The 19310-nt window shown below is 48.2% G+C and overlaps 1 protein-coding gene across 3 annotated transcripts in view; it reads right to left on the bottom strand.

Annotated features, from left to right (window-relative positions):
* Positions 1-19310, bottom strand: part of HIP1 (huntingtin interacting protein 1) — a 208226-nt gene that overhangs the window by 89865 nt on the left and 99051 nt on the right. The gene's annotated exons all lie outside the window — the stretch shown is intronic.

Raw genomic sequence — 19310 nt, 5'->3', positions numbered from 1 at the left:
AAGAAAAACAGTGGCTGGGCACGGTGGCTCATGCCTGTAATCACAGCACTTTGGGAAGCCCAGGTGGGCGGATCACTTGAGGTCAAGAGTTTGAGACCAGCCTGGCCAACATGGTGAAACCCCATCTCTACTAAAAATACAAAAATTAGCCAGGTGTGGTGGCATGTGCCTGCTGTAATCCCAGCTACTCGGGAGTCTGAGGCAGGAGGATTGCTTAAACCCAGAAGGCAGAGGTTGCAATGAGCCGAGATCACTCCAACCTGGGTGACAGAGTAAGACTTTGTCTCAAAAAAAAAAAAAAAAAAAGAAAGAAAGAAAGAAAAGAAAAACAGTAACAAAAAGGAAGAATGAGAGCAAAGAATAAAGATGGTGGAAATGTGAAGAATGAAGTCAGTTTCTCAGCTCAGACAAGTATACCTTGATGTAAGTAAATTTTTTTCTGGAAAATGTGAATTGCCACTAAGGCCAAATTAGGAGATTATTATTCATTTCACAGAAGACATTGGCATTCAATACCCTTAAATAGCAATCTCCGTTAGTACATTTAAGAGAGGATTCAGTTTACAGAAGTGTGATTTATACAAAATCACATCTGTTACATAAAGCTCAGAAAAATAGCTCTCCTCCCATGTCATCTTGCTAACTATAGAACTGGCCCAGTATAGATGGTCACCTATTTTCTTCTAAAAGATACCACCCCTGCTCTCTGTCATCTATTTCTGTTTCACCGTGATCATGGGTAACAGATTCTTAGGGGCCACCCAGATCTCTTTCTGGTCTTCCCTAAACTCAGGGAACAACTGCTCTGAATTGTTTTCATATTCACTCATTCATTCGACATATATTTCTGGAAGGCCTATCATATGCCTAGCACTGCTCTAGAAATACAGCGAGGGTGCAGTGGCTCATGCCTGTAATCCCAGCGCTTTGGGAGGCCAAGGTGGGTGGATTGTTTGAGCCCAGGAGTTCAAGACCAGCTGGGGGCAACATGGTGAAACCATGTCTCTACAAAAATACAAGAAATTATCTAGGCATGATGGTGCGTGCCTATAGTTCTAGCTACTTGGGAGGCTGAGGTGGGAGGATCACCTGAGCTCAGGAGGCAGAAGTTGCAGTGAGCCAATATTGCGCCACTGTACACCAGCCTAGGCAACAGAGCAAGACCCTGTCTTTAAAAAAAAAAAAAAAAAAAAAAGGCTAGGCACAATGGCTTATGCCTGTAATCCCAGCACTTTGGGAGGCCAAGGTGGGTGGGTCACTTGAGGTCAGGAGTTTGAGACCAGCCTGGCCAACATGGTGAAACCAGTCTCTACTGAAAATACAAAAATTAGCCAGGCATGGTGGTGCATGCCTGTAGTCCCAGCTACTCGGGAAGCTGAGGCATGAGAATTGCTTGAGCCTGGGAGGCGGAGGTTGCAGCGAGCTGAGATAGCACCATTGCACTCCAGCCTGGATGGCAGAGTGAGGCTCTGTCTCAAAAACAAACAAACAAACAAACAAACAAAACCAAAATAAAACAGCAAGGAACAGAGATGACGATCTCTGTCCTCACGGAGCTTATATTTTAGCAGGGGAGACAAGCAGTAAACAAATCAGATGGCGAGAGGTGCTATGGAAGAAAGATAAGGGCAAGGATAGGGCTGGAGTGTTCTAGGCAGCATTATAACCTCCCAAAGGGTCACTGAGGAAGGCTGTACTGAGGTGACAGAGGGATACAGACTTTAAAGTGACGAGAGGCTGGCGTGGTGGCTCACACCTATAATCTCAGCACTTTGGGAGGCCGAGGAGGCAGGATTGCTTGAGACCAGGAGCTTGAGAACAGCCAGGGTGACATAGCAAGATCCTGTCTCTACAAAAAAATTTAAAATGAAAAAATTAGCCTGGCTTGGTGGCAGGGGTGGGAGGATGGCTTGAGCCCAGGAGTTTGAGGCTGCAGTGACTACGATAGGGCCACTGCACTCTAGCCTGGGCAGCAGAGTGAGACCCTGTCTCAAAAAATAAATAACATGATGAGGAAGTGAGCCTGGCACACACCTGGGGGAAGAGTTCTAGGCACACGAGCAGAAACCCAGCTGGCAGGCGCGAGGAAGTGTGGCTAGAGCCGGAAGTCAGGGGCAGGAGGGGCCAAATCCCTAGAGGCCTCGTGGCCCATGGTAGGGACTGGCCTTTGTTCCACATAAGACCGGGGCCACTGGAAGCTGTTTTGTTTTTTGCGGTTTTTGGTAAAGACGGGGTCTTGCCATGTTGCCCAGGTTGGTCTTGAACTCCTGGCCCCAAGCGATCCTCCTGCCTTGGCCTCCCAAATTGCTGAGATTACAGGTGTGAGCCAGTGTGCCCAGCCTCCCTGGAAGGTTTTGAGGAAAGCAGTAAAACGATCTGATTCAATAGGATCCCTCTGGCTGCTGTGCTGAGAACAGACTGCAGGGACCAGCGTGGCTGCAGGGACCACAGTGAAGACGCTGCTGCTTTCAATCAGGCCAGAATTGATGGTGGAGGCAGAGGAGGTGTCGAGACGTGGTCGGTCTCTGAATTTATTTTGAAGCTAGAGCTGATGGGATTATCTGATGTTCTGGATCTGGGGTGTGAGGAAGGAAGGAGTCAAGGATAACATCGTGATGATTTGCCTGAGCAACTAGAGGGACTGAGCTGCCATTAACAAGCTGGGGGGACCCATGGGAGAGTTGGTTTGGGGCTAGGTTAGACATGAGACACCCACCAGGTATCCCAGTGGAGCTGTGGGTGAGCAGTGGGCTGTGCCGCATCTGGAGTTCAGAAAAGGTCTGAGCTAGGCCGGGTGTGGTGGCTCACACCTGTAATCCCAGCACTTTGGGAGGCCGAGGTGGGCAGACCTCTTGAGGCCAGTTCGAGACCAGCCTGGCCAACATGATGAAACCCTGTCTCTACTAAAAATACAAAAATTAGCCAGATGTGGTGGTGCGCGCCACCCAGCTGACTCGGGAGGCTGAGGCAGAAGAATTGCTTGAACCCAGGAGGTGAAGGCTGCGGTGAGCTGAGATCATGCCACTGCACTCTAGCCTGGGTAATAGAGCGAGACTCTGTCTCAAAAAAAGAAGAGAACAGGTCTGAGCTACCTTTATAAATTTAGATGGGATGTAAGAGTGAATAAAAGCACCAAGGAGTGAGTGCAGATGAGATGTCTGGGGACAGCCTGAGGACACCCCGATGTTCAGGAGAGACAGGAGGCCAGGTACGGGCAGTGGCTCATGCCTGTAATCCCAGCACTTTGGGAGTCCGAGGAAGGAGGATTGCTTGAGCCCAGGAGTTCGAGACCAGCCTGGGCAACACAACGAAACCCCGTCTCTACCAAAAATACAAACATTAGCAAGTCTTAAAACCTGGTCTCTAAATAAATAAATAAGGATAGGAGGGAATCAGTGATGGAGATAGAAAAGAAACAGCTTGTGAGGTTGGGGGAAGCCAGGGGATTGCGGCATCCTGGAAGCCATATGAAGAAATGCATTTTGACCAGGGATAGTGGCTCATGCCCGTAATCCCAATGCGGTGGGAGGCTGAGGCAAGAGGACACTTTGAGCCCAGGAGTTGGAGGCTGTAGTGAGCTATGATTGCGTTACTGCACTCCAGCCTGGGCAACAGAGCAAGATTGTCAAATAAATAATTATCTATCTATCTATCTATCTATCTATCTATATTTTTTTTAAAGGAAATTGGCTGGAAGTGGTGGCTCACGCCTGTAATCCTAGCACTTTGGGAAGCTAAGGCGGGCAGATCACCTGAGGTCAGGAGTTTGAGGCCAGCCTGGCCAACATGGTGAAACCGTGTCTCTAATAAAAATAAAAAATGTGGCCAGGCGTGGTGGTGCGTGCCTGTAATCCCAGCTACTCGGGAGGCTGAGGCAGGAGAATGGCTGGAACCTGGGAGAGGGAAGTTGCAATGAGCTGAGATCGTGCCTCTGCACTCCAGCCTGGGCAACAGAGCGGGACTCCATCTCAAAAAAAAAAAAAAAAAAAAAAAAAGCAAAAAAAAATAAAAGGCTCTCCCCCTCTGATGGTAGATCGAGGAGAGAAAGGGGAGGCTGGGAGCTGGAGGCAATGAGTGCTCTACAGGGTTTCTGCTGTGAAGAGGGACAGAGAGAGAGGGCAGCCGCTGGGAGGAGGTGGGCTCAAGGTTTTCTTGTTTCCAGTGGGAGACATGATAACGCGTTTGCACGCGCATGAGGAGAGGATGGGAGAGTGGCAGGGATGGGAATGGGGCCTGGTGCCCAGCAGGAGGGCAGGCTGGGCCAGATCCCACAGTACAGACACAGACGGAGGCAGACATGTGGGTGAGGGCAGTGCCAGTTTTCACAGATTGTGTCTCTTCACAGTGAAACAGGAAGCGAGGTCAGGGCTGAGAGCTCAGGATTTGAGGAATGCATAGGATGCCTGGAGCTGTACTCAAGGCCCAGGCAAGTGGCACTTGGAGAAAGGAGCTAAGCCAGACTCCGCCTCCTCTTCTCCAGCCCAGTTCTCCCCAGAGCCTCTCCCTTGTCCTCAAACCAACTCTTCTCCTCCTCCTCATTGCCTTTCTGGCTTGTAAAGTGCTTGAGGCTGGGCATAGTGGCTCACGCTTGTAATCCCAGCACTTTGGGAGGCTGAGGCAGGAGGACTGCTTCAGCCTAGCAGTTTTAGACCAGCTTGGGGAGTAGTGAGACCCTATCTCTACAAAACATCAGAAAATTAGGGTGTGGTGGCTCATGCCTATAGTCATAGCTACACAGGAGGCTGAGGCAGGAGGATTGCTTGAGGGCAGGAGGATCACTCGACCTCAGAAGGTCAACGCTGCAGTGAGCTATGATCGTGCCACTGCACTACAGCCTGGGAGACAGAGCCAGACCTTGTAAAAGAAACACACACACCTCCAAAGCACAGACCTCACTGATCTCAGGTCAGAACCAAAGAAAAGAGACGGAGTGAGCAGTGAGGCTGTGGTTACACTCTGGAGGCCACGGAATCAGGCAGGCAGAGGCGCTGATGGATACTCCCTGCTCTGGACCCAGGGAGTGAGAACAAGCCGGGGAGGATTTGCTAATCAGTTTTCTAAAGTGGAAAGAGGGGCTGTTGCTAATTCCGGAGGTGGATTTCATCATCAGCTGCACGGCTGTGACGTGACTTCCTCAGAAAGCAAAGCTGCCAGAAACTCTCCCTTCTACTTCTTTCTTGGGGGTGAAGAAGAGTCCTTCCTTAGGGGAGTGGGGGAAAAAAGAGCTATGAGATTCAGAAGTATAGGGGTGTTGGCCGGGGGGAGTCATCCAACAGGCCCCAGGCAGGGTAAGCCCCACCCAAGCCTCCAGGCCTGACAGCCTACTGGTCTCCTGGTGGCCACAACGTCACTGGAACCCCCCTTTCTAAAGCACAGCTCCAATCATGCCAGAAACATCCAGAAACATCCAGGGCTCACGAGGAAACTGCTTCATTCCCTGGCCTGGCACTCAAGGCCTGGAGATCTGGCCCCCACTTGCCTTTCCAGTCTTAGAATTCATTCCTGTCCTTCCCTTTCCCAAATACATCCTGCCTAATTTGACCCTCATGCCTTCTCTTCATGCCACCTCTCTAACCAAGATTAACTACCCCGCCCAAACCATCTCCATTTATTTAAGTTCCATCATTCATTCAGATAGTCATGATTTTATTCATTCATTGAATTCATCCATCAAATCTATATTCATCCCTCTGTGTCTGTACATAGGTGTATTTTTGTTTAATTTTTTTTTTTTTTTTGAGACATCTTGCTCTGTCGCCCAGGCTGGAGTGCAGTGGTGTGATCTTGGCTCACTGCAATGCCTCAGCCTGCCTCCTGAGTAGCTGAGAATTACTGGCACCTGCCACCATGCCCAGCTAATTTTGGTATTTTTACAATTAGTAGAGATGGGGTTTCATTATGTTGGCCAGGCTGGTCTCAAACTCCTGACCTCAGGTGATCCACCAACCTTGGCCTCCCAAAGTGCTGGGATTATAAACATGAGCCACCATTGTTTAAGTTTTTATAGAGATGGGGTCTCACTCTGTTGCCCAGGCTGGTCTCAAACTCCTGGGTAGGTGTATTGAGCACCCGGTCAAGTGTTGCATTAAGTCAACTCACAGATCACTAAGACTTAGTTCTGGTTTCAAAGAGTGAGGTCTAGATGGGGAGAAAGATGATGGCACTGTGTCCGCCTTGTGAGAGGAGAGAGATTGGTGGGTATGGACTGTATGGAGGCCTGGGGTGTGGGCATCTATCTGAGGCTTAAGGGTTGGTAATGGCTGCTTGGAGGAAGAACCAACCTAACCAGCTGAGAAGCTGGTCTGGAAAGGGGGCCTGCCAGGGCATTCAGGTAGAGATGACAGCATGACCAAGCCACAGAAGTGAGCAAGGCCCAGAGTTGGGGACTGGTGAGCAGTCACTATTTCTAGCGAGTAGAAAAGCAGAGATGGGGTGCTATAGTTTAAACATGTGTGTCCCCTCCAAAATTCATGTTGAAACTTAATCTCCATTGTGATGGTATGAAGAGGTAGGGACTTTTGGGAAATGATTAAGTCTTTTATAAGGACAAATGCCCTTATAAAAGAGGCTTTGGAGGCCAGGCATGGTGGCTCATGCCTGTAATCCCAGCACTTTGAGAGGCTGAGGCAGGTGGATCGTTTGAGCCCAGGAGTTTGAGGCCAGCCTGGGCAACATGGTGAATCCCTGTCTCTTAAAAAAAAGAGGCTTTGGAGAGCTGCTTGCCCTTTCTATCTCTTCTGCATGTGAAGGCACACCACTCGTCTCTCCTACCTTTTTTTTTGCCATGTGAGTATGTGGCAAGAAAATGCCATCTATGGAACAGGCTCTTGCCAGTCACTGAATCTGGTGGCGCTGTGATGTTGGACTTCCCAGCCGCCAGAACTGTGAGAAATAAACTTCTATTGTTTATAGACCCAGTCTATGGTATTTTGTTATAGCAGCAAGAATGGACTAAGACCGGGGCCATGACCTGGAAGCCTAATTTACAGAGCCATAGGGCAGCCGCCCAAGGAAACTTCCCCTGTACTTACTACCCAGCTTGAAACACATTAGCAAAAAGAATTCTTGAAAGCTAAAACCTCAAAGCCTAAGTCCTTAAAGCGTAAGCAAGCCAATGGATACATACTCTTAGGTGAACGTAAAAGGATTTCACCCCAATAGTGGAAAATGTTATTAATAGAGGACAGATCACAATGAAATGATACATTGCCCCCTGCTAATCTGGAATTATAGTAATACTAACATTGACTGAATGATACATGTCAAGGCATTGATCTAAGCACTTTATATGCAGTAATTCATCTGCCCTCACCACAACCCTGTAATGGAAGGTACTATGCCTATCCCCACTGTACAAGAGGGAAAGCCTGGCAAAAGGAGACCTCAGTAGCCTGCCCAGGTAAGTACACAGTGGAAACTGGTTTTGAACCCATGAACCCAGAACCCATGGATGGCCTGGATCACTCTGATATATTATTTCTAGATCTCCAGCATGGTGAAAACAAAAATTAAAGTCTACAAAACCGTATTATGGTATGGCCCCATTTTGTTTAAATATGTGTGTATTTGTCTGTGTGTACATGCTTGTGTTTGATTGAATCAAATGAAAATTTGGCTGTTTTTGACTTATATAAAAGGCAATTTCATAAGGTTCAACCTAGTGCACGCACACAAACACACACACACACACACACACACAGAGAAAAGTCTGTAAGGACCTACACTAAATTGTTAGCAGTAGTTTTAGATGGTGGAAAAATATTTGATCTTTATTTTCTTTATACCTTTTCATATTTTCTGAAAAGTGGCAGAAGTTTAACATTTCTGTGGATTACCTGTTTCCTTACTGCTGGTGCTGATGACCTCAGCTATGTGGTATTAAAATATACTCAATGTGCAGGAGCCCCATCCCCGCAAACTACAGCATCAGGGTCCAACACACTCAAGGCTATCTCTCCTCGGGGACAGAGAAGCCAAAGTGTGTACTTCAATGAAGCAAGTGCTTAGAACAGCACCTGGCATATCAAGGGCACTCTATAAACCTTTTCCAAATAAATGAATGAATGGTCACTTTCTCCACCCCACTTCCTACACCACTTGGCAGAATCAATCATTCCTACTTAGTTTCTATAGGAGTTTCCTTAAATCTCTATAGAATAAAGAACCCAGTAACCTGCCCAGGTAAGTGGTAGAGACAGATTTTGAACCCCAGGACCCAAGGCCTTGACCACTCTGAAATACTGTTCCTAGATCAAAGTGAGGGGCCCTTTGAGATGTGACTTCTCTGAGCCTCAGTTTCTCCAGCTTGAACATGAAAATAGGAATCACGCTTTTCTGAGAATTGCATGAGACACGGTGCTCTGTCACCCCCAGCCTCATTCCAGTTGATGTTACTTGCGTAGGGCTGAGAGGGCCTTGTTTATTGTGGGTAGCATCAAGTCCACACCCAGGGCCATGACCAGAGAACTGCCCATTTGACCTTGCCTCCCTTACTGGAGATTTGTTGGACATAAGAGGCAGCATCTTCCCTCCAACTTCTAGAAAATCTGGCAGAAGTGGATGGGCGTTCAGTGCTCTGTAGACCATCTGGCTGACGGCTGGATCCACAGTTGAGTGGACCTCAGGAGGATGGTCAAGGGCAGCTGGGCACAGGGAAAGGGCCCTGAGGTTTAGACTCATACAACTCTCAGCAGTGAGCCATGAGCTAAATCTGGAGGCCAGGATTTCAGCCGGACTGTAAGCCAAGTACACACCATGAACAGGGGTTCCAGAGTTCCCTGGCAGCCAAGGAAAATCCCCTGCTGGGAATGAATGCACTCACCCCTCTTTCACAATTCTTATCCAAGCATATTTAGAACAGTGCAGCCATTTCTGCATCTAACCCCATTTCCTGGATCATTTACCACCTTCCAACAGCCTACAAAATTTTCTCATTTACATTTATTGCTATTATCTATGACTCATCCCCTCAATCCCTGCAGGAGCTCAGCTCCACAAGGCAGGAATCTTTGTTTGGTTCAGTGAAGTATCCCAAGTGCTTGGAACAGCACCTGGCATATGGAAGACATGCTATAAATCTTTTCTGAATAAATGAATAAATGAAATGTCACCTTCCCCACCCCACTTCCTGTACCATTTGGCAGAATTAGTCATCTTGCCTCTGAATGTCTATAGAACTTTCCTTAAATCTCTAATATTGTACTAATCACACTATTGTGATTATTAACATTAATCTAATATTATAATTTTATCTCTTGTACCTCTTTTTTTTTTTTTTTTTTTTTTTGAGACAGAGTCTTGGTCTGTCGCCCAGGCCAGACTGTAGTGGCACAATCTCGGCTCACTCCAACCTCTACCTCCCGGGTTCAAGTGATTCTCGTGCCTCAGCCTTCCAAGTAGCTGGGATTACAGGCATGTGCCGCCGCACCCAGCTAATTTTTGTATTTTTAATAGAGACGGGGTTTCACCATGTTGGCCGAGCTGGTTTCGAGTTCCTGACCTCAAGTGATCCACCTGCCTTGGCCTCCCAAAGCGCTGGGATTACAGGTGTGAGCCACTGCGCCCAGCCTGTACCTCTTTTAAGGCAGAAGCCATCAAAGGATCACTTTCTCTCTTATATTATCTACACCTGGCATGAGGTCTGGGTGGATCCTCAGTGTCTGCTGACTCAGGAGACAATCTTCACATATACAGGGCAAAAAAGACAATAGCTTGGACCCCGGTTGTAACCACTGGAAACATCCCTACCCAGCACCAGGGCTGGTGACATGATGTTGAGCTAGGGGGAGTAGGGAGGCAGTGATTTTGTAAGACTTCTTTCTAGCCTGAGAGAAATCCAGCGAGAAAAAGTTATTTTAGGTCCCAGAATACGAGGCTGAACTGAGTCCTCCAAAGAGAGGTTAAGATAGAAAGTTAATGAAATGTTCATTTCAAAAAAACTTTGCCCAACCCACGGTTTGCAACTCCCACACTTATCCTGATACCAGTGAGAGCCATCTCCAGGCCCGGGGACCAGTATGCAGCGTAAACCCGTTGGCCAGAATAGCATATCCACGTCTGATTGTCAAGTGGAGGCAGCCTCGCTTACTGGCTCTACTAGAGCCTTGCTGGTTATTTTTAACACAGGCCCTCACACCTGTGCCCACTCCTCCTCTCCATTCCTCTGGCCCCGCTCCTAGCAAACCTACTCAACATTCATTCCCCAGGGTTGTATGTTCAGCCTGTGTGCAGCACCTCTCTCTCAACTGGAATGTCTTCTTTTGTCTTTTAATCATTCATGCATTCAGCACCCATTGTGCATCCTGTATTTCCTTCAATTGCGGCTCCCCCTTTTTTTTTTTTTTTTTTTGAGATGGAGTCTTGCTCTGTCGCTCAGGCTAGAGTGTGGTGGTGCGATCTCGGCTCACTGCAACCTCCGCCTCCCAGGTTCAGGCGATTGTCGTGCCTCAGCCTCCTGAGTAGCTGGGATTACAGGCATGAGCCACCACGCCCAGCTAATTTTGTATTTTTAGTAGAGACGGGTTTTCTCCATGTTGGTCAGGATGGTCTCAAACTCCCGACCTCAGGTGATCCTCCTGCCTCGGCCTCCCAAATTGCTGGGATTACAGCTGTGAGCCACTGCGCCCGGCCTGCTCCCCTTCTTAAAGCACAGCTCTTCCAGGAATCACTGAGGTGTAAAAAGATTCAGCTTTGGGAGGCCAAGTTGGGAGGCCGAGGCAGGAGTATTGCTTGAGGCCAGCAGTTCAAAACCAGCCTGGGAAACATAGCAAAATCCTGTCTCTGCAAAAAAGTTAAAAATTGCTGGGCATGGTGGCATGCACCTGTAGTCCCAGCTACTTGGGAGGCTGAGGTGGGAGGATCACCTGAGCCCGGGAGGTTGAGGCTGCAGTGAACTGGAACTGGAATTGCACCACTGCATTCCAGCCTCAAGGACAGAGTGAGACCTTCTCTCTGAAAAGGAAAAAAAGCCAGCACAGTGGCTCATGTCTATAATCTCAGCACTTTGGGAGACCAAGGCGGGCAGATTGCTTGAGCTCAGGGATTCAAGACAAGCCTAGGCAACAAGGTGAAACTCCGTCTCTACAAAACATACAAAAATCAGCCAGGTGTGGTGGTGTGCACCTGTAGTCCCAACTACTCGGGAGGCTGAGGTGGGAGAATCACTTGAGCCTGAGAGGTTTGAGGCTGCAGTGAGCTGTGACTACACCACTGCACTCCAGCATGGGAGATAGACCGAGATCCACCTCACAAAAAAAAAAAAAAAAAAAAAAAAAGATTTGTGTTCTGTATCCTGGAAACTTTGTTAGCCCACAGAGATAGGGAGTGTGCCTACTTTTCGAGCATCAACCAGAGGTAGTTTCTGAACAAACCCTGTGGTTTCATGACCTTACCCTTTTAGCGTGCCCGAAATACCCTTATTTTCCTCCTTCCAGAGGATCTTCTTCCCCTCTGTTCCCAGTTTTCTTAATGATACCCTTCCTTAAGTCGCCGGCTGGTTAACCCCACCTTCTCCAGGCTGACACACGCCCCATCCTTTGTGCATTGCACCACATGTATTGCAACTTCTAACAGGTCTGATTGCCCCAGCAGACTGAGCTCACCCAGCAGTGATCATTCTGCAAGAAGCAATGCTCTCCCCCTTCCCCTGAAGTTTTCAGATTTTATTTGTAGCCTAAACGAAAGAGCAAACATACTTCTAATGATAGCCATGGTTTACTAAGTCCCTCCTATGTGCCAAGTACTGTATTTTTTATTTTATCTTATTTTTTTAGACAGGGTCCTGCTTTGTCACCCAGGCTGGAGTGCAGTGGTGCAATCACATCTCACTGCAGTCTTGAACTCTTGGGCTCAAGTGATCCACCTGCCTCAGCTGGGAGGATCCCTAGTAGCTAAGACCACAGGCCCATGCCACCAAACCCAGATAATGTGTTTTTAATTTTTTTTTTAAGTAGAAATGGGGTCTTGGTATTTTGCCCAGGCTGGTCTTGAACTCCTGGGCTCAAGTGATCCTCCCTCCTCAGCCTCCCAAAGCCCTGGGATTACAGGCATAAGCCACCATGCCTGGCTTGTGTCAAGTACTTTAAGTGAGCACCTCGACAGTGCTGCAAGTCTGCAGACACCAACCTGTCTTAGAGACGAGGAAACAATATGATGAGATCAACTAACTTGTCTAAGATCTGAGAGTCGGCAAGTGGTAGCAATGGGACCTTAGCCTCTGTGATTCCAAAGCCCAGGCTCAGCATCTGGAGCAGCCTCAGGATGCAGACGAGCCTCCCTTAATCCTCTGTGCACAGGGGACAGGGCCGTGGAGTCTGGCTGGGATCCCACTCACTCAACCATTCCCATTTACAAATATGCCTCCTACTCTGATCCCTCTCTACCTGCCCACAGGAACCTCCTCCAAATTAAAGATGCATTAGGACATCAGGGAATCTAAAGGAGACATGGGGAATTTATTTATTTTTTCTTCAATGACCCATGGATTAATTTATTTGGGGCTCTGGAGCAGGTGGAATCTTCTCCGATTATGGAAACCTTTGGCTCAGGGGCAGCTGTGAGACTACGTGCCTGTCCTGGGTTTGAACTGGGACCTCTCTGGGCAAGAAGGGAGACAAAGGTGGAGGAGAAACAGTGCTTGGACTTGAGCTTCAAGAAACTCACCCAGCTGCGCGTGTGTTGTGGGGGAGATTGGAGTAGGGGAAAGACGGCAGGAAGCGGGGAAGTGGGAGGGAGAGATAGTGTGATGGGGGCAGAAAAGCACCGTGGGAGGGGCTGTCTTAAAACCCATGTTTGCATCTGGACTTAGCCCCTGACCAGAAGCGCAACTCGGAGGGGCCTCCGAAGACAGGTGCTCCTAGGACACTAAATCCTGCTTCACAAGGCTGCTGTGAGGAAGAAAATAATCCAGGTGAGATTGTTCTGTCAATTGCAAATGTCTATTGATGCGTGGTCACACTTGGTGCATTTCAAGGAAATCTCTCTTTCAACTCTGTAAGCCTTTTCGACAGAAAAGGACTCAGCCATCCTCAGCCCTGGATCCCTTCATATCTTAATGTCCTCACCCAGGGGCCTGCATAAAAAGGGGGTATTCAGTATGTGCGTGAATTGAATGGAACCTCATCTTGGTGAGATAAAATCTTAGTGATCAGTGATGATGAAAGATAGTAATCCACAAATGGTAAACCAAAAATTCTTTTCTCCTAAGCAATTTTTTTTAGAGACAAGATCTCACTCTGCCACCCAGGCTGGAGTGCAGTGGTGTTATCATAGTTCACTGCAGCCCTGACCTTTTGGGCTCAGCCTCCCGAGTAGCTGAGATTACAGGCGCACACCACCATGCCTGGCTAATTTTTTCTTTCTTTTTTTTTTTTTGTAGAGACAGGGTCTCACTATGTTGCCCAGGCTGGTCTCAAACTCTTGGGCTCAAGCAATCCTCCTGCCTCAAACTCCCAAAGTGCTGGGATTACAGGTGTGAGCCACTGTGTCTGGCCAATTTCCGTTCTTTATAAATTACCAGGTCTCAGGTATTGTTAAAGCAGCGCAAATGGACTACGCAACTGACCGTAGTAAAAAACACATTTTACTGTGGTACACATACACCATGGAATACTATGCAGCCATAAAAAGGAACGAGATTATGTCTTTTGCAGGGACATGGATGGAGCTGGAAGCTGTTATCCTCAGCAAAATGACACAGGAACAGAAAACCAAACACTGCATGTTCTCACTTATAAGTAGGACCTGAGTGATGAGAATACATGGACACGTGGCAGGGAACAATGCAAACTGGGGTCTCTCAGAGGGTGGGGAAGGAGAGCATCAGGAGGAATATCTAATGGATGTTGGGCTTAACACATAGGTGATGGGTTGATCTGTGCAGCAAACCAGTATGGCACATGTTTACCTATGTCACAAACCTACACATGTACCCCTGAACTTAAAAGTTGAAGAAAAAAATACATTTTACAGGGCCACCCAGTACTTACTTGTGTGCACGCATAGATACAAGCAAAATCAGTTTCATGATCTAATGCTTACCCTCTCAAGTGGAATATACCTGGATGTTTTCTCATCTATTTCACTCTTGTTTTTATTTTTTTGAGATGGTCTCTTGCTCTGTTGCCCAGGCTGGAGTGCAGTGGTGCGATCTCAGCTCACTGCAACCTCTGCTTCTTGGGTTCAAGCAATTCTCCTGCCTCAACCTCCCGAGTAGCTGGGATTACAGGCATGTGCTGCCTATCCCGGCTAATTTTTGTATTTTTAGTAGAGATGGGTTTCACCATGTTGGCCAGGCTGGTCTCTAACTCCTGACCTTAGTTGATCCTCCTGCCTTGGCCTCCCAAAGTGCTGGGATTACAAGCGTGAGCCACTGCGTGCCTGGCCTATTTCACTCTTTCATGTACTGGCTGCAGCCCACTAAATGGATTTTGTGGCCCAGGGCTGAAAACACTGCTCTGTTTGCTGGGCAGTTCACCTATCAGTCCTTGGCATCATTTTGCACAGGGATCTCTCCAGTTGGGTATTTAACTTCTACCACATCCCTCCTCCAACCCAGCAAATACATGTGACACCAGCAGCAACAACAGGTTGACCAGAAGTCTTTTCCGCTCTACCATCAATATCATTTACTCAGAACATCTGAAATACCTTCTTTCTACCCCTCTCATCTGCCTGCTGGGTAAGTCAGGTGTCTCACATATGAGGAAGCAGTGAGATTCAGGAAGAAACTCCTGAATTTTAAAAACAGCTATAGGGCTATAGGGAGCAGGGCACAGTGGCTCACGCCTGTAATCCCAGCAATTTGGGAGGCTGAGGTAGGAGAATCACTTGAGCCCAGGAGTTCTAGACCATACTGGGCAATGTATCAAAACCTCATCTCTACCAAAAATCAGAAAAGACAGTCAAGCATGGTGGTGGTGCCTGCCTGTTGTCCCAGCTACTTGGGAGGCCGAGATGGGAGGATTGCTTGAGCCTAGGAGTTCGAGGCTGCAGTGAGCTATGATCGCACCACTGCACCCCAGCCTCGACAACAAAGTGAGACCTTGTCCCTAAAAAAAAAAAAAAACCAACAAAAACAGATAAAGGGGAGTTACGAGGCTCAGAGTCCACATATAGACACTCATCCTTCTTTCCTAAGTCTTCTCCCCCAGGGGACCCAGAGGCCACAGGCCACGACCCCCAGCTCATCTTTTGAAATTAACTTGTGTCCATTCTAGAATCTAGTCACTAAATCATTTTCCTCACCTTTTATTTATTATATTGCTATAGTGCATACTTTGACTGTCAGAGAACTGGATACAAGACCTGGTTCTACCCCTGGTATGGAATATCAGATGCCACTTTTCTGAACTAATTTTCTTATCTGTAAAATGTGGCTAATAATTTCTGCCCTGCCTTCCCCATGGGGCTGTAGTGAGAACAAGTGTGAAAATGCTTTTATATAAGCCAGGTGTGGTGGCTCATGCCTGTAATCTCAGCACTTTGGGATGCTGAGGCAGGAGGATCACTTGAGGCCAGGAGTTCAAGACCAACCTGGGCAACATATAAGACCCTGTCTCTACAGAAATAAATAAATAAATAAAATAAAAATTAGCCTCGCTTGGTGGCTTATGTCTGTGGTCCTAGCTACTCAGGAGGCAGAGGTGGGACAATAGCTTCAGCCCAGGAATTTGAGGCTAGAGTCAGCTACAATTGTGCCACTGCACTCCAGGCTAGGTGACAGAATGAGACCCTATCTCTAAAAAAAAAAAAAAAAAAAAAAGGAAACAAAATGCCTTGTACACTGTAAGGCACCACACAAATATAAATTGTTATGTAAACGTTATGTTCTTTGGTAATAATTGATAGTGTTGACTCTATTTCCCAAATTACAGTACTGTGCACTCTGCGTGTTTAGTGAAAGGCACACCCTCCATCATCAACCCCTAAAAGGCATCCGCACTTTATCCCTGAGTGCAGGGTTAAACCAGCTCTCCCTTGGGCAGATATCTGATGTCATCAAAAATTCACAGGTCGCAGCAGCTGGTAAATCCACTGTCTCCAGTCGTGTGCACCTTCACTCACAAAAATCACCAGGCCTGGGAGAATTCGTCCCAACAGCCGTCAACTGAAATACAGCCTGTGCTCAGCTCTGCAGGCCAATCAAGAAAGTAAAGCATGAGAAGGAAATCAAGAGTCACCTTAGGCCCAGATGAGACCAGAGATCATCATTATTAGAACAGCCAAATTAGCCGGGCATGGTGGTGTGCGCCTGTAATCCCAGCTACTCGGGAGACTGAGGCAGGAGAATCGCTTGAACCTGGGAGGTGGAGGTTGCAGTGAGCCAAGATTGTGCCACTGCACTCCAGCCTGGGTGACAGAGTGAGACTCCGTCTCAAAAAAGAACAGCCATCAGATATATGGAAGACTTACTACTCCAGTTTCTATGCCTTAAAAGGATTATTTCCAACCTTCTCTGTTATTATGTTCATGATACAGATGAGGGTAAGAGGTTACGGAAGAAACTTGCTAAAAATGCAGGGACACAGCGTACAGTGGCTCACACCTATAATCCCAGCAGTTTGGGAGGCTTAGGTGGGTAGATTGCTTGAGCCCAGGAGTTCGACACCAGCCTGGGCAACATGGCAAACCTCCGTCTCTGCAAAAAATACAAAAATTAGCTGGGCGTAGTGGTGTGCGCCTGTAATCCCAGCTACCCAGGAGGCTGAGGTGGGGAGGATCGCTTGAACCTGGAAGGTGGAGGTTGCAAATTAGCTGAGAATGCGCCACTACACTCCAGCCTGGGCAACAGAACAAGACCCGGTCTCAAAAAAAAAAAAAAAAAAAAAATCATGCAGAGGGCCAGGTGTGGTGGCTCACGCCTGTAATTCTAGCACTTTGGGAGGCTGAGGTGGGTGGATTGCTTGGGCCTAGGAGTTTGAGACCAGCCTGGCCAACATGGTGAAACTCTGTCTCTACTAAAAATACAAAAATTAGCTGGGCATGGTGGTGCTGGGGGCGCGTGCCTGTAGTCCCAGCTACTGGGGAAGCTGAGGCACGAGAATCCCCTGAACCCGCAAGGCAGAGGTTGCAGTGAGCCGAGATTGCGCCACTGCACTCCAGCCTGAGCGACCGAGCGACACTCTGTCTCAAAAAAAAAAAAAAAAATCATGCAGAATCAGGTAAACTATCATCTGCTTTTTCTCACTCTGCGTAAGCAGGAGAAACCTCCAAGGCTGACATTGGACTCTGTCAAGGATGTTCCTGAAAGGCTGCATTTGAGGTCAAGCCTGCAGCCAAAGGCCTCCAGAGTGAGGACTTCAAACCAGAGATGGGAATTTAATGGTCAGAACAGAAAGTACTTTTGGCCTCTTGCAGGAATGAAAAGCAGACGCCAATTCCCCCGGGGTGGGTAAGGTTCTTCTTGCTACACAGTCACAGGTCTGTGCTCTTTACAAAGAGCTGCAGACAATTGTTTCTGGACTGGGCGCTTGGCTGCTCAATGATTAATGAGAATCTAATATCACTTTTGTTTGGACCCCAAGCTAAAAGAGGAAAGAGGCAACAGATGCACCTCCCCAGGGCTCACAATTCTCTGGAGGTTTCCCAGTGCTTACGGGCCAGGGTCAGAATGCCTTGGTTGGCATTCAGGGCCTTGCTGGTCTGGCCCCAAACAACCATCTCGATGTTTCCTGATTTCAAACCTCCGTACTAGCCAAATGTCTTCAGCCTCACCCAATGGGCTCTGCCCATCCTCTTCCTGCGATTCTCCCAACAGGCAATGCCTACCCCACCCAACCTCCAAGGGCCAACTGAGGTCTTGGTCTTCCTTGAACTCTGCACTCCAGTCCCTTCTCAGACCCCCATGGTCCTCAAAGCTTTGGCCTTCTGATCCAGGCCTGTATTGATAGCTAACTGTTGAGTTGGCCTGTATCTCTTTGGATCCTTCACTTTCATGCTAAGGGTCTTGAGAAGCAGGGAGGGAGGCCTTCAATGATGTTTCTTTGTGTTCTTTACCCAGCACTTGCTATAGAAATTATGAGAATTAAATAAATGCTGTTGATTAATGAGGGATGGATGGACAGAGGTCCCTGAGTCCTATAAGCTGGTCCTCGCAGGCCAAGCTTTGCAGGAAACCTGGGTGCAGGGCTGGGAGGATGCTCAAGGGTTATTTGGTTTAGTGGCCATTGGACTAAAGTAGAATTTCAAAGCTTCAGTTCCCCCAACCCCCTAATCATAGCCCAGACAGGTGACTCTTCTGGTCTTGCTCAGACACCTCTAGGAAAGAACTACTGCTTAGTTTTCTGCATCTCCACCCTCATAGCTGCAGACAGGATTTTTTTTTTTTTTTTGAGAGGGAGTTCTAATACATGCCCAAAGAAGTGAGCTTTCATGGCAGACAGACAGGGAATGCTGGTCCAACCTCTGGGCACTCACTGCCCAACCATGGACAGGTATTTCTCTCCAAATAAAGATAGGAACCCAAATAAAGACATGAAGCCCCTCACGCAGCCCCCAACCCCAGGGGCAATGCTCAGTCAGTCTGAGACTGATGCAGGCCATAGAAGAGGACTCTCACCTGTCATCAGCCCCCATCCCATTGTCTCCTAGCCAAGACAGAGTACCAAAGGCCAGGGCCAGGCAGAGAACCAACCTCCCTTGGTTGCCTCGAAAGGTCACCCTCTGGGGAAAAGTAATATAATTCTGAACAAGATAAACTCAAATTCCAGTACCTCCTCATCTCTATGGCAAGGGCAGACCCAGACCCTCTACCGTCCCCACACCCCGGCCCAAATACACACACACACACACACACACACACACACACACACACACACACACAGCCCACGACGGCTCCTTTCCTCAAAAGCCCTGATTGCCTCCCCCCAAGACCCGCCTGACACATAGGCCCTTGAGGGTTGCAAGGCTGGACGGTAGGGACAGTACCCTGGTCTAAACTCGGGGTCAGGGTGGTTGAGATGGCAAGGGCACCCTTAAATCTCTATTCAGAGTGACAGCCAATCAAGACCCCTGGGAAAACCTGCAGTTTCCGGGCCTCCAGGTGCTCCCTGTGAACCCCCCTCCCATCAGAATCCCCCAAATCACATCCTGGTACCGGCTAAGGGCTGATCCTTGGTCTCAATCAATAAGCAATGATTTCTTCAAGCTCCTACTGTATTCGCGGTGGAGGTGGGGGTGGAGGGCTGCTCTGGGGGAGGGCACAGACCCCTCCAGAGGAGCCCATTTCTAAAGGAAAGGGGGAGTCATGCTTAGGAGGCGAAGGTGTTGGCTGGCTGTACCTCAGGCCCACTGAAGCTGGGGTTCCCAAGTGG

Source organism: Pongo abelii, chromosome 6 (assembly GCF_028885655.2).
Source record: "Pongo abelii isolate AG06213 chromosome 6, NHGRI_mPonAbe1-v2.0_pri, whole genome shotgun sequence".
Classification (NCBI taxonomy): domain Eukaryota; kingdom Metazoa; phylum Chordata; class Mammalia; order Primates; family Hominidae; genus Pongo; species Pongo abelii.
This window is presented reverse-complemented; position numbering and strand designations above follow the sequence as displayed.